Genomic DNA, 14,998 nt, shown 5'->3' on the forward strand with positions numbered 1-14,998 from the left:
CAAAGTGTGCAAGCTCCAGTGATCCATTTATGGACTGGTGCAAGCCTCTCGGAGTTGGAATAAACATTTTGATAGTGTGATCAAAGCATATAGTTTTATAGAGACTTTTGGAGAAGCATATATTTACAAGAAAGTGAGTGTGAGATCTGTAGCATTTCTGATATTATATGTGGATGACATATTATTGATTGGAAATGATATAGAATTTCTGGATAGCATAAAAGGATATTTGAATAAGAGTTTTTCAATGAAGGACCTCGGTGAAGCTGCTTATATATTGGGCATCAAGATCTTTAGAGATAGATCGAGACACTTAATTGGACTTTCACAAAGCACATATGAGGGAGTCTTGGATTAGGGGGTGTCCGGATAGCCGGACTATACCTTCGGCCAGACTCCTGGACTATGAAGGTACAAGATTGAAGACTTTGTCCCGTGTCCGGAAGGGACTTTCCTTGGCGTGGAAGGCAAGCTTGGCGATACGGATATGTAGATCTCCTACCATTGTAACCGACTCTGTGTAACCCTAACCCTCTCCGGTGTCTATATAAACCAAAGGGTTTTAGTCCGTAGGACAACAATCACAACGTACAATCATACCATAGGCTAGCTTCTAGGGTTTAGCCTCCTTGATCTCGTGGTAAATCTACTCTTGTACTACCCATATCATCAATATTAATCAAGCAGGAGTAGGGTTTTACCTCCATCGAGAGGGCCCGAACCTGGGTAAAAACATCGTGTCCCTCGTCTTCTGTTACCATCCGCCTAGATGCTCAGTTCGGGACCCCCTACCCGAGATCCGCCAGTTTTGACACCGACATTGGTGCTTTCATTGAGAGTTCCTCTGTGTCGTCACTTTTAGGCCCGATGGCTTCTCCGATCATCAACAACGATGCAATCCAGGGTGAGACCTTTCTCCCCGGCCAGATCTTCGTATTCGGCGGCTTTGCACTGTAGGCCAATTCGCTTGGTCATCTGGAGCAGATCGAAAGCTACGCCCCTGGCCATCAGGTCAGATTTGGAAGTTTGAGCTACATGGCCGACCTCCGTGGAGACTTGATCTTCGACGGATTTGAGCCGCAGCCGAGCGCGCCGCACTGTCATGATGGGCATGATCTAGCTCTGCCGCCGAACAGTGCCCTGGAGGCCGCACCCGCATCAGCTCCGACCCTTAATTCAGAGCCAACTGCGCCAATCAAGGATGGGTGGTTAGACACCGCCTCGGGGGCTGCAATCTCTACAGCGATTGAGCCGAACACCAGACCTATTCTCTGCGAAGCCCGTGACTCCAAGGAGTCAGACTCCTCTCCAGACTCCGAGCCCTCCGCGCCCCTACCGATCGAACCCGATTGGGCGCCGATCATGGAGTTCACCGCCGCGGACATCTTTCAGCACTCGCCCTTCGGCGATATTCTGAATTCACTAAAGTCTCTCTCTTTATCAGGAGAGCCCTGGCCGGACTATGGTCAGCAAGGTTGGGATGCGGATGATGAAGAAATTCAAAGCCCACCCACCACCCACTTTGTAGCCACTGTCGATGATTTAACCGACATGCTCGACTTCGACTCCGAAGACATCGACGGTATGGACACCGATGTAGGAGACGATCAAGAACTAGCGCCTATAGGGCAATGGAAAGCCACCTCGTCGTATGATATATACATGGTGTACACCCCAAAAGAAGGCAATGGCGATGGAACAGTGGAGGATGACCCCTCCAAGAAGCAGCCTAAGCGCCGGCGTCAGTGGCGCCGCTCTAAATCCCGCCAAAGCAAAAACGGTGATTCCGGCACTGGAGATAATAACACCCCGGACAGTGCCGAAGACAACCACCTCCAGCAAGATTCAGCACAGGAGGATGGAGAAGCCATCCCTCATGAGAGAGCGGCAGACAGAGAGGTCGAGGACGATAATTATATGCCTCCCTCTGAAGACGAGGCAAGCCTCGACGACAACGAATTTGTCGTGCCGGAGGATCCCGTCGAACAAGAGTGTTTCAAACGCAGGCTTATGGCCACGACGAGCAGCCTCAAGAAAAAACAGCAACAGCTTAGAGCTGATCAAGATTTGCTAGCCGACAGATGGACTGAAGTCCTTGCGGCCGAAGAGTATGAACTCGAACGCCCCTCCAAGAGCTACCCAAAGCGCAGGCTGCTACCCCGATTAGAGGAGGAAGCACCTAAACCTACATCACCAGCGCATGATGCGGCCGACCAGCCACCCCGTGGCCGCGACAGAGAGGCCTCTCGGCCCTCCACTCAAGCCGCACCCTGGCGCCACTCAAAAAATACCAAGGCACGGGAAAATGCGCCAAACCTACGAGATATATTGGAGGACAAGGCAAGGCAAACAAGATCGATCTACGGATCGCGTGGGCGCCCCACGGCACGAGACGGTAATTATCACTCCGGATACAGTAAATCCGGCCGGGCCGAACACAGTAGAAAAGCTTGTTTGAGCTGCATCGTGATATAGCCCAATACAGAGGCGCCGCACAACCACTATGCTTCACAGATGAAGTAATGGATCATCAAATCCCCGAGGGTTTCAAACCCGTGAACATCGAGTCATACGATGGCACAATAGATCCTGCGGTATGGATCGAGGACTATCTCCTTCATATCCACATGGCCCGCGGTGATAACCTACACGCCATCAAATACCTCCCACTCAAGCTTAAAGGACCAGCTCGGCATTGGCTTAACAGCTTGCCAGCAGAATCAGTTGGTTGTTGGGAGGACCTGGAAACCGCATTCCTCGACAATTTCCAGGGCACTTATGTGCGACCACCAAACGCCGATGACCTTAGCCACATAATTCAGCAGCCAGAGGAATCGGCTAGACAATTCTGGACATGGTTCCTAACCAAGAAAAATCAAATCGTCGACTGTCCGGACGCAGAGGCCCTAGCAACCTTCAAGCATAACATCCGCGACGAGTGGCTTGCACGGCACCTAGGACAGGAAAAGCCGAAATCAATGGCAGCCCTCACCACACTTATGACCCGCTTTTGCGCGGGAGAAGACAGCTGGCTAGCTCAAAGCAATAACATGACTAAGAGCCCTGGTAATTCGGATACCAAGGATAGCAGTGGCAGGTCGCATCGCAATAAGCAAAAGCGCCGCATTAACGGCGACAATACTGAGGATACGACAGTTAATGCCGGATTCAGAGGCTCTAAACCCGGTCAGCGGAAAAAGCCATTCAAAAGAAATACTCCGGGCCCATCCAGTTTGGACCGAATACTCGACCGCTCATGCCAGATACATGGCACCCCCGAAAAACCAGCCAATCACACCAACAGGGATTGTTGGGTGTTCAAGCAGGCAGGCAAGTTAAATGCCGAAAGCAGAGACAAGGGGCTGCATAGCGATGACGAGGAGGAGCCCCGGCCACCGAACAACAGTGGACAGAAAGGTTTTCCCCCACAAGTGCGGACAGTGAACATGATATACACAACCCACGTCCCCAAGAGGGAGCGGAAGCGTGCGCTAAGGGACATATACGCGATGGAGCCAGTCGCCCCAAAGTTCAACCCATGGTCTTCCTGCCCAATCACTTTTGATCGAAGGGACCACCCCACTAGCATCCGTCATGGCGGATTCGCCGCATTGGTTCTAGACCCAATTATTGACGAATTTCACCTCACTAGAGTCCTTATGGACGGCGGCAGCAGCCTGAACCTGCTTTACTAGGATACAGTGTGGAAAATGGGCATCGATCCCTCGAGGATTAAACCCACTAAAACGACCTTTAAAGGCGTCATACCAGGTGTAGAGGCCAACTGTACAGGCTCAATTACACTTGAAGTGGTCTTCGGATCTCCGGATAATTTCGAAGCGAGGAGTTAATCTTCGACATAGTCCCGTTCCGCAGTGGCTATCATGCACTGCTCGGGCGAACTGCATTTGCCAAGTTCAATGCGATGCCGCACTACGCATACCTCAAGCTCAAAATGCCAGGCCCTCGAGGAGTCATCACGGTCAATGGAAACACCGAACGCTCTCTCCGAACGGAGGATCATAGGACGGCTATCGCAGCGGAAGTACAAAACAACCTTTCAAGGCAATTCTCCAGTCCGGCCATTAAACGTCTGGACACCATCAAGCGCGCCCGGAGTAACGTACAACAAGACCGCCTGGCATGTTCCGAGCAAGCGTAGCAATGCGGCCCCAACCCCAGCCCTCGCGAACATGCGAAACCAGTGTTGCGCGTACATAACTACGCTCTGGAAATACCATGGGCACAGGGGGAGGGGCACCATCATGGCACACCCGAAACGCGGCTTAAACCGCACTAGGGGCTGCCGATTTCTTAATTTTCTCTTATTTTCAGGACTCCATTCTTCGGAAGGCTTGTCCGGCAGTACAATTGCCGCACAAACGATACAACCAGGGAAGCAGAAGGCTACGCCGCACTATGGAACTCTAAGGTGGTCTCTATAATGAGCAGTATACCTGTTTCACATACCATTCCGCAGCTCGCCCCTGGAAAGGACATGTTAAATAGTCCAATCTTTTGCTTATTGCACTATTTGTATCGTTCTGCTTTGATCGCGACTTTTTTAAATAAACAATGCATAGCTTCCGTCTATTATTTCATTACTCTTTTTTATGAATATATGTTCATTAATGACATGTTGCACCCGTAAACTTTGGTACGGCCAATACGCCAGGGGCTTAAGTACCCCACAATACGGTGTGAGAAGTCCGAACACTTTCACAAGTGTGGCACCCCGAACTTATAGCATTATATGCATCGACTCCGAATCATGTCTTGGGTCAATAGTTGGGTTTGCCCGGCTCCTATGTTTTGGTACCTTACGTTCCGTTATATCGGCTAAGATAGCACTAGGAGAACTACTGCGATTGTGCCCCAATTGAGCTGGGCTAAGCACCTCAGTAGAGAAAGCTAAAACTGACCGTCATGATGAGGCGAGAGCTAGTCGCTGTTCGAGAGGTTTTCGAGTCCCTAAAGACTTATGCCGCTTAGAGCGAGGAGTCGGCTTTGTCCGGCCTAGGCGTGGATAGCGCCCCGAACTCGGTCTTTCAAACACTAGGGGCTTCGCCGAAATTTAAAATTATAGAATTCTATGGCTAAGTGAGAGTGTTCAGCATTATAGTCTGATTGCCTTGTTCGTTGTGTTGAGCGCCTCCCTCGAAGGACCCAAGAATGGGAAAAAGAGCGCTCATGTTTATCCCGAACACCCCAGCACTCGTGGCATGGGGGAAGAAGCCGACGACTCGCCATCTCTCAAATTTGATAAACGGCCGCACAGAAGGTAATATTTTAAATTCAAAAGCGTTGCTTAGCGCATATGAACAAGTTTTCAGCGTACATGATCACAAGTACGAGTTTACTCAAAAATTACATCTTTGGAGCATTCATCCGCTATAAGGCGGGACCCTTCAGGACGCCCTCATAATACACTTCCGGGACACGATGCTCCTTGCCCGGCGGCGGCCCGTCCTTCACCAGCTTCTCCGCATCCATCTTGCCCCAGTGCACTTTAGCACGGGCAAGCGCCCTACGGGCACCTTCGATGCATAAGGAGCGCTTGATTACTTCAAGCCGTGGACAGGCATCCACCAGCCGCCTCACCAGCCCGAAGTAGCTCCCAGGCAGAGCCTCTCTAGGCCAAAGCCGAGCTATGAGGCCCTTTATGGCCTGTTCGGCCAACTTGTGGAGCTCCACCATTTGCTTCAGCTGGTCGCTCAAAGGCACCAGGTGTCCGGCCTCAGCATACTGAGACCAGAACACCTTCTCCGTCGAGCTCCCCTCCTCGGCTCGGTAGTAGGCGGCGGCATCAGACGCACTGCGGGGCAAATCTGCGAATGCTCGTGGAGAGCTCCGGACTCGGGTAAGTAACAAGTAATTCACTTTCACGTGCTTGCTTTGCATAATGAATGCCTTACCCACAACTAACTTCTTCATCGCTTCAATTTCTTGGAGGGCTTTCTAGGCTTCGGCCTTGGCAAACTTCGCGCTTTCGAGGGCTGCCGCAAGCTTGGACGCTTGCGTCTTTGAGTCAAGCTCCAAACTCTCGTGTTTTTTCACGAGAGCCTGGAGCTCTTTCTGTACCTCCTCCACCCGCGCCTCCTGCTTCCCTCTCTCTGTGCGCTCTGCGGCCACTCTGTTTTCGGCCTCGGACAGCGCTTTCTTAAGGGTTGCCACCTCGGTCGTGACCCCTATAATAGCACATTGATCCTATCATTTTTTGCAACCACATCTTCTCTATATACTTGCGCAAGGTATTACTTACCTTCCTTCTCCTCGAGTTGCCTCTTGGCATGGCCGAGCTCGTTCTCGGACCGCGCGAGGTTTTGCTTCAATGTATCCACCTCCGCAGTCAGTGCGGCGGAGGCCAGCAGCGAAGCCTGCATACGCATATTGACTTGATTATGTTAGACTCCTGCGTATGTTATTAGATCCTCTATTCGGCTTTTCTTTCCGAACACCGAACAGAGCATCAGGGGCTACTGTCTATGCGGTAATATTTTTACATATTCTTTACTTACCTCAAAGCCTGTTAGAAGGCTGGCACAGGCTTCAGTCAGTCCGCTCTTCGCGGACTGAACCTTCTGGATCACCGCACTCATAATAGTGTGGTGCTCCTCGTCAATGGAGGCGCCGTTAAGCACCTTCAACAAATTGTCCGGTGCCTCCGGTTGGATGGAGGTCACCGGCTCGGTAGGCTTGCTCCTCTTGGAAGGAGGCTGCCTACCAGTGTCCGGAACCGTTGAAGGTTCCGGCGCGGTGTCCAGCTCAAGGCCGGACTTGGAGCCCTTGGGGGTTCTATCCCCTTTACGCTTGGAGTCCGGGAGGTCGCCTTGCGGCGCCTCCAGGACCACCTCCTCCTGGCTTGGAACCTGTTGGGATGCCACCTCGGCGTCATCCGTAGGGTGGGCAGAGGTAGCCGTTGGAAGCAAATTCACATCCGACGAATCTAGGGAGCCGCTCGACGACTCGTCGAGCCCGGCCTTGGGCGGACTGCATAGTCATATTCGGCGTAAGGAGGAGTTGTGCAAGAAAGGAACACTATGAATTGCTCTGGTGTCCGAATACTTACGATCTCGTCAGGGGCTTGGCCCTGTGCAGCCACTCCTCTTCGCCATCGTCAGTGTTGGTGGAGTAGTTCGGAGGAAGGGTCTTCCCCTTCTTGGACCCCTCGGCCTCCCCAGTTGGGGCGGCCTTCCTTTTCTTCCCTCCCCTCGCTGGAGGGGAAGAGGTCTCTTCTTCCTCCTCCTCGTCTTCACGGGAGGAGTGCGTCTTGGAGTCGTCGGATGATGAATCTGACACCTCCAGGCGCCGGGCACTCTTTCGAGTCCCCGTGGCCTTCTTCTTGGCCTTCTTCTCTAGCACCACGTAGGGTGCCGGAACCAGCAGCTTCGCCAAGCGAGCGTCCGCTGGGCCTTCGGGCAAAGGAGCCGGACAGTTGATCTGTCCGGACGTCTCCTTCCAATCCTGTCAAAGGTAAGGGAGCTTAGATCCCACATAGAGTCAAACTATGAAAAACTAATACCCTACAAAAGGTAAAAACAGCTTACCGCACTAGCGTGACGCTGCGTGCTGAATCCGCGATCCTCGGTAGCGGATGCGGGGGCCTCGGCGCCCTTGAAAAGCACCTTCCAGGCATCTTCGTACGTCATGTCGAAGAGCCTGCTCAGAGCTCGGTGCTGCGCCGGGTCGAACTCCCACAGGTTGAAAGCCCGTTGTTGACACGGGAGGATCCGGCGGATGAGCATAACCTGGACTATGTTGACAAGTTTGAGCTTCTTGTCCACCAGGGTTTGGACGCATTTTTGGAGTCCGATCTACTCTCCTTTTTTACCCCACGACAGGCCCGTCTCTTTCCAGGAGGTGAGCCGCGTAGGGGGTCTGGATCGAAACTCGGGGGCTGCGACCCATTCAGGGTCGCGCGGCTCGGTGATGTAAAACCACCCTGATTGCCACCCCTTTAGGGTCTCCACGAAGGAGCCCTCGAGCCATAGGACGTTGGGCATCTTGCCCACCATGGCGCCTCCGCACTCCGCCTGGGTGCCGCGTACCACCTTCGGCTTGACATTGAAAGTCTTGAGCCATAGGCCGAAATGGGGGCGGATGCAAAGGAAAGCCTCGCACACGACAATAAACGCCAAGATGTTGAGGACAAAGTTCGGGGCCAGATCGTGGAAATCCAGGCCATAGTAGAACATGAGCCCCCGGACAAATGGGTGGAGAGGAAGCCCAGTCCATGGAGGAAATGGGGGAGGAACACCACCCTCTCATGGGGCCTAGGGGTGGGGATGAGCTGCCCCTCTTCGGGAAGCCGGTGCGCAATGTCGTTAGACAAGTATCCAGCCTTCCTCAATTTTTTGATGTGTCCCTTCGTGATGGAGGAGGCCATCCACTTGCCTCCCGCTCCGGACATGGCTAGAGAAGGTTGAGGTAGGGTGTGCGGACTTGGGCGCTGGAGCTCGAGTGCGTGGAAATGCATAGGCAAAGGAGGAAGAAGGCGCGGATGAAAAGGTAGATCCTTATCCCCTTATATGGGCGGACGCGACTATGCGTCCCCACCAGCCTGGTAAAACTCGCTTATCTCCCAAGCACCGTAATCAATGGCGCGGTTGGGTTACCAACGCCCGTATTGATTAGAATCCCGGGATAAGGGGACATGATCTCTGCTTTGACAAGACGTGCCAAGGAAACTGCCTCGCTAAACGCGCTGAGGTGGGACAGTAAAACGATTCGAATAAAGACTTGGCCATGGTGTGATGTCATGCTATGGAATACGTCAGCAGATTAGATTTGTGTAAATATTATTCTCTCTATGGCAATATGTGGAAACTTATTTTTGCAGAGCCAGACACTACCTTTGTGTTCAAAATCTTCTATGAAGTACTTGGAGGAGGAACCCACCTTGCAATGCCGAAGACAATCTGTGCACCGGACTCGTCGTCATTGAAGCCTGGTTCAGGGGCTGCTGAGGGAGTCCTGGATTAGGGGGTGTCTGGATAGCCGGACTATACCTTCGGCTGGACTCCTGGACTATGAAGATACAAGATTGAAGATTTCATCCCGTGTCCGGAAGGGACTTTCCTTGGGGTGGAAGGCAAGCTTGGCGATACGCATATGTTGATCTCCTACCATTGTAACCGACTCTGTGTAACCCTAACCCTCTCCGGTGTCTATATAAACCGAAGGGTTTTAGTCCGTAGGACAACAATCACAACATACAATCATACCATAAGCTAGCTTCTAGGGTTTAGCCTCCTTGATCTCGTGGTAGATCTAATCTTGTACTACCCATATCATCAATATTAATCAAGCAGGAGTAGGGTTTTACCTCCATCGAGAGGGCCCGAACCTGGGTAAAAACATCGTGTCCCTTGTCTCCTGTTACCATCCGCCTAGACGCACAGTTCGGGACCCCGTACCCGAGATCCGCCGGTTTTGACACCGACAACATACCTTGACAAAGTTTTGAAGAAATTCAAAATGGATCAAGCAAATAAAGGCTTCTTGCCTGTGTTACAAGGTGTGAAGTTGAGTAAGACTCAATGCCCGACCACTGCAGAAGATAGAGAGAAAATGAAAGATGTTCCCTATGCTTCAGCCATATGCTCTATCATGTATGCAATGCTATGTACCAGACCTGATGTGTGCCTTGCTATTAGTTTAGCAGGGAGGTACCAAAGTAATCCAGGAGTGGATCACTGGACAACGGTCAAGAACATCTTGAAATACCTGAAAAGGACGAAGGATATGTTTCTCGTTTATGGAGGTGACAAAGAGCTCGTCGTAAATGGTTACATCGATGCAAGCTTTGACACTAATCCGGACGATTCTAAATTGCAAACCGGATACGTGTTTTTATTGAACGGTGGAGCTGTCAGTTGGTGCAATTCTAAACAAAGCGTCGTAGCGGGATCTACATGTGAAGCGGAGTACATAGCTGCTTCAGAAGCAGCAAATGAAGGAGTCTGGATGAAGGAGTTCATATCCGATCTAGGTGTCATACCTAGTGCATCGGGTCCAATGAAAATCTTTTGTGACAATACTGGTGCAATTGCTTTGGCAAAGGAATCAAGATTTCACAAGAGAACCAAGCACATCAAGAGATGCTTCAACTCCATCCGAGATCAAGTCCAGGTGGGAGACATAGAGATTTGCAAGATACATACGGATCTGAATGTTACAGACCCATTGACTAAGCCTCTTCCACGAGGAAAACATGATCAGCACCAAGGCTCCATGGGTGTTAGAATCGTTACTGTGTAATATAGATTATTGACTCTAGTGCAAGTGGGAGACTGAAGGAAATATGCCCTAGAGGCAATAATAAAGTTATTATTTATTTCCTTATATCATGATAAATGTTTATTATTCATGCTAGAATTGTATTAACCAGAAACATGATACATGTGTGAATACATAGACAAAACAGAGTGTCACTAGTATGCCTCTACTTGACTAGCTCATTGATCAAAGATGGTTATGTTTCCTAGCTATAGACAAAGAGTTGTCATTTGATTAACGGGATCACATCATTAGGAGAATGATGTGATTGACTTGACCCATTCCGTTAGCTTAGCACTTGATCGTTTAGTACGTTGCTATTGCTTTCTTCATGACTTATACATGTTCCTATGACTATGAGATTATGCAACTCCCATTTACCGCAGGAACACTTTGTCTGCTACCAAACGTCACAACGTAACTGGGTGATTTTAAAGTTGCTCTACAGGTGTCTCCAAAGGTACTTGTTGGGTTGGCATATTTTGAGATTAGGATTTGTCACTCCTATTGTCGGAGAGGTATCTCTGGGCCCACTCGGTAATGCACATCACTTAAGCTTGCAAGCATTGCAACTAATGAGTTAGTTGCGGGATGATGTATTACAGAACAAGTAAAGAGACTTGATGGTAACGAGATTGAACTAGGTATTGAGATACCGACGATCGAATCTCGGGCAAGTAACATACCGATGACAAAGGGAACAACGTATGTTGTTATGTGGTTTGACCGATAAAGATCTTCATAGAATATGTAGGAGCCAATATGAGCATCTAGGTTCCGCTATTGGTTATTGATCGGAGACGTGTCTCGGTCATGTCTACATAGTTCTTGAACCCGGAGGGTCCGCACGCTTAAAGTTCGATGACAGTTATATTATGAGTTTATGTATTTTGATGTACTGCAGGTAGTTCAGAGTCCCGGATGTGATCACGGACATGCCGAGGAGTCTCGAAATGGTCGAGACGTAAAGATCGATATATTGGACGACTATATTTGGATACCAGAATGGTTCCGGGTGAGATTAGGATAATACCGGAGCACCGGGAGGTTATCGAAACCCCCCGAGAGGTATATGGACCTTAATGGGCTTTAGTGGAAAGGATGGGAAAGGAGCAAGAGAGGGGGCGCCCCCAAGCACAATCTGAATTGGGAAGGGGCCCGCCCCCCCTTTACTTCCTCCCTCCTTCCTCTTCCTTCGCTCCCCCTCTCCAAATAGGAAAAAGGAGGAGTCCTACTCCCGGTGGGAGTAGGACTCTCCCCTTGGGCGCGCCTCCTCCCCTTGGCCGGCCCTCTCCTCCCCCCTTTATATACGAAGGAGAGGGGCACCCCATAGACACAACAATTGATCTCTTGGATCTTTTAGCAGTGTGCGGTGCCCCTCTCCACCATAGTCCACCTCGATAATATTGTAGCGGTGCTTAGGCGAAGCCCTGAGATGGTAGAACATCATCATCATCACCATGCCGTCGTGCTGACGGAACTCTCCCTCAAAGCTCGACTAGATTGGAGTTTGAGGGACGTCATCGAGTTGAACGTGTGAAAAACTAGGAGGTGCCGTGTGTTTGGTACTTGATCGGTCGGATCATGAAGACGTACGACTACATCAACTGCGTTGTGCTAACGCTCCCGCTTTCGGTATACGAGGGTACGTGGACACACTCTCCCCTCTCGTTGCTATGCATCACCATGATCTTGCGTGTGCGTAGATATTTTTTGAAATTACTACGTTCCCCAACATTAAGAACTCCCACTTAGATAGACATCCCTCTAATCATCTAAGTGATCACGTGATCCATATCAACTAAACCATGTCCGATCATCACGTGAGATGGAGTTGTTTTCAATGGTGAACATCACTATGTTGATTATATCTACTATATGATTTACACTCGACCTTTCGGTCTCAGTGTTCCGAGGCCATATCTGCATATGCTAGGCTCATCAAGTTTAACCCGAGTATTCTGCTTGTGCAAAACTGGCTTGCACCCGTTGTATGTGAACGTAGAGCTTATCACACTCGATCGTCACATGGTGTCTCGGCATGACGAACTGTAGCAACGGTGCATACTCAGGGAGAACACTTATACCTTGAAATTTAGTGAGAGATCATCTTATAATGCTACCATCGTACTAAGCAAAATAAGATGCATAAAGGATAAATATCACATGCAATCAATATAAGTGATATGATATGGCCATCATCTTCTTGTGCCTTTGATCTCCATCTCCAAAGCACCGTCATGATCACCATCGTCACCGGCTTGACACCTTGATCTCCATCGTAGCATCATTGTCGTCTCGCCAACTATTGCTTCTACGACTATCGCTACCGCTTAGTGACAAAGTAAAGCAATTACATGGCGATTGCATTTCATACAATAAAGCGACAACCATATGGCTCCTGCCAGTTGCCGATAACTATGTTGCAAAACATGATCATCTCATACAATAATTTATATAATCACGTCTTGACCATATCACATCACAACATGCCCTGCAAAATCAAGTTAGAAGTACGTCCTCTACTTTGTTGTTGCAAGTTTTACGTGGCTGCTACGAGCTTAGCAAGAACCGTTCTTACCTATGCATCAAAAACCACAATGCGGTATAGTGATTGCTTTTTGATATTCAGAAAGAACCCTGTTCATTTAATCAGATTCAACTAAAGTTGGAGAAATAGACACCCGCCAGCCACCTATGTGCAAAGCACGTCGGTAGAACCAGTCTCATGAACGCGGTCATGTAATGTCGGTCCGGGCCACTTCATCCAACAATACCGCCGAATCAAGAAACAATTAGTGACGGCAAGCAATATGTATATACCCACGCCCACAACTCCTTTGTGTTCTACTCATGCATATAACATCTACGCATAGACCCGGCTTGGATGCCACTGTTGGGGAACGTAGTATTTCAAAAAAAAATCATACGATCACGCAAGATATATCTAGGAGAAGCATAGCAACAAGCGGGGAGAGTGTGTCCACGTACCCCCGTAGACCGAAAGCAGAAGCGTTTAGTAACGCGGTTGATGTAGTCGAACGTATTCACGATCCAACCGATCCAAGTACCGAACACACGGCACCTCCGCGATCAGCACACGTTCAGCTCGGTGACGTCCCTCTAACTCTTGATCCAGTTGAGGTCGAGGGAGAGTTTCTTCAGCACGACGGCGTGGTGATGGTGATGATGAAGTTATCGATGCAGGGCTTCACCTAAGCACTACGACAGTATGACCGAGGTGGAAAACTATGTAGGGGGCATCGCACATGGCTAAGACAAATCATGTAGTGCCTTTGGGGTGCCCCCTACCCACGTGTATAATGGAGGGGGGAATAGGAGGCCGGCCTAGGAGGGGCGCGCCTATAGGGGGAGTCCAACTAGGATTCCCAATCCTAGTTGGAGTCCCCTTCTTTTTCCAAGAGGGGAGAGAGGGAAGGAGTAGGAGAGGGAGAAGGAAAGAGAGGGGAGCGCCGCCCCTCCCTAGTCCAATTCAGACTTGCCATGGGGGGCATGCGGCAACCCCTTGAGGCCCTTCTCTTCTTTCCTGTATGGCCCATTAAGGCCCACTACTTCCCTCGGCGAATCCCGGTAACTCTGCGGTACTACGAAAAATACCCGAATCACTCGGAACCTTTCCGATGTCCAAATATAGCCTTCCAATATATCGATATTTACGTCTCGACCATTTTGAGACTCCTCGTCATGTCCGTGATCTCATTCGGGACTCTGAACAACCTTAGGTACATCAAATCAGATAACTTATAATACAAATCGTTATCGAACGTTAAGCGTTTGGACCCTATGGGTTCGAGAACTATGTAGACATAACCAAGACACATCTCTGATCAATAACCAATAGCGGAACCTGGATGCTCATATTGGCTCCTACATATTCTACGAAGATCTTTATCGGTCAAATCGCATAACAACATACGTTGTTCCCTTTGTCATCGGCATGTTACTTGCCCGAGATTCGATCGTCGGTATCCTCATACCGAGTTCAATATCGTTACTGGCAAGTCTCTTTACTCGTTCCGTAATGCATCATCTCATAACTAACTCTTTAGTCACATTGCTTGCAAGGCTTATAGTGATGAGCATTACCGAGAGGGCCCAGAGATACCTCTCCGACAATCGAAGTGACAAATCCTAGTCTCGATCTATGCCAACTCAACAAACACTATCGGAGACACCTGTAGAACATATTTATAATCACCCAGTTACGTTGTGACGTTTGATAGCACACTAAGTGTTCCTCTGGTATTCGATAGTTGCATAATCTCATAGTCATAGGAACATGTATAAGTCATGAAGAAAGCAATAGCCACAATTAAACAATCATAGTGCTAAGCTAACAAATGGGTCTAGTCCATCACATCATTCTCTAATGATGTGACCCTGTTCATCAAATGACAACACATGTCCATGGCTAGGAAACTTAACCATCTTTGATTAACGAGCTAGTCAAGTAGAGGCATACTAGGGACACTCTGTTTGTCTATGTATTCACACATGTACTAAGTTTCCGGTTAATACAATTCTAGCATGAATAATAAACATTTATCATGATATAAGGAAATACAAATAACAACTTTATTATTGCCTCTAGGGCATATTTCCTTCAGTTCTTGTTGTTGATTGAGTATTATGAATCTGAAATTGTTTGATGCATATCGTATAATAAACTCACGGATACTCGCGGTGACATTGGAGTATC

This window comes from Triticum dicoccoides, chromosome 7A (assembly GCF_002162155.2).
Source record: "Triticum dicoccoides isolate Atlit2015 ecotype Zavitan chromosome 7A, WEW_v2.0, whole genome shotgun sequence".
Lineage (NCBI taxonomy): Eukaryota > Viridiplantae > Streptophyta > Magnoliopsida > Poales > Poaceae > Triticum > Triticum dicoccoides.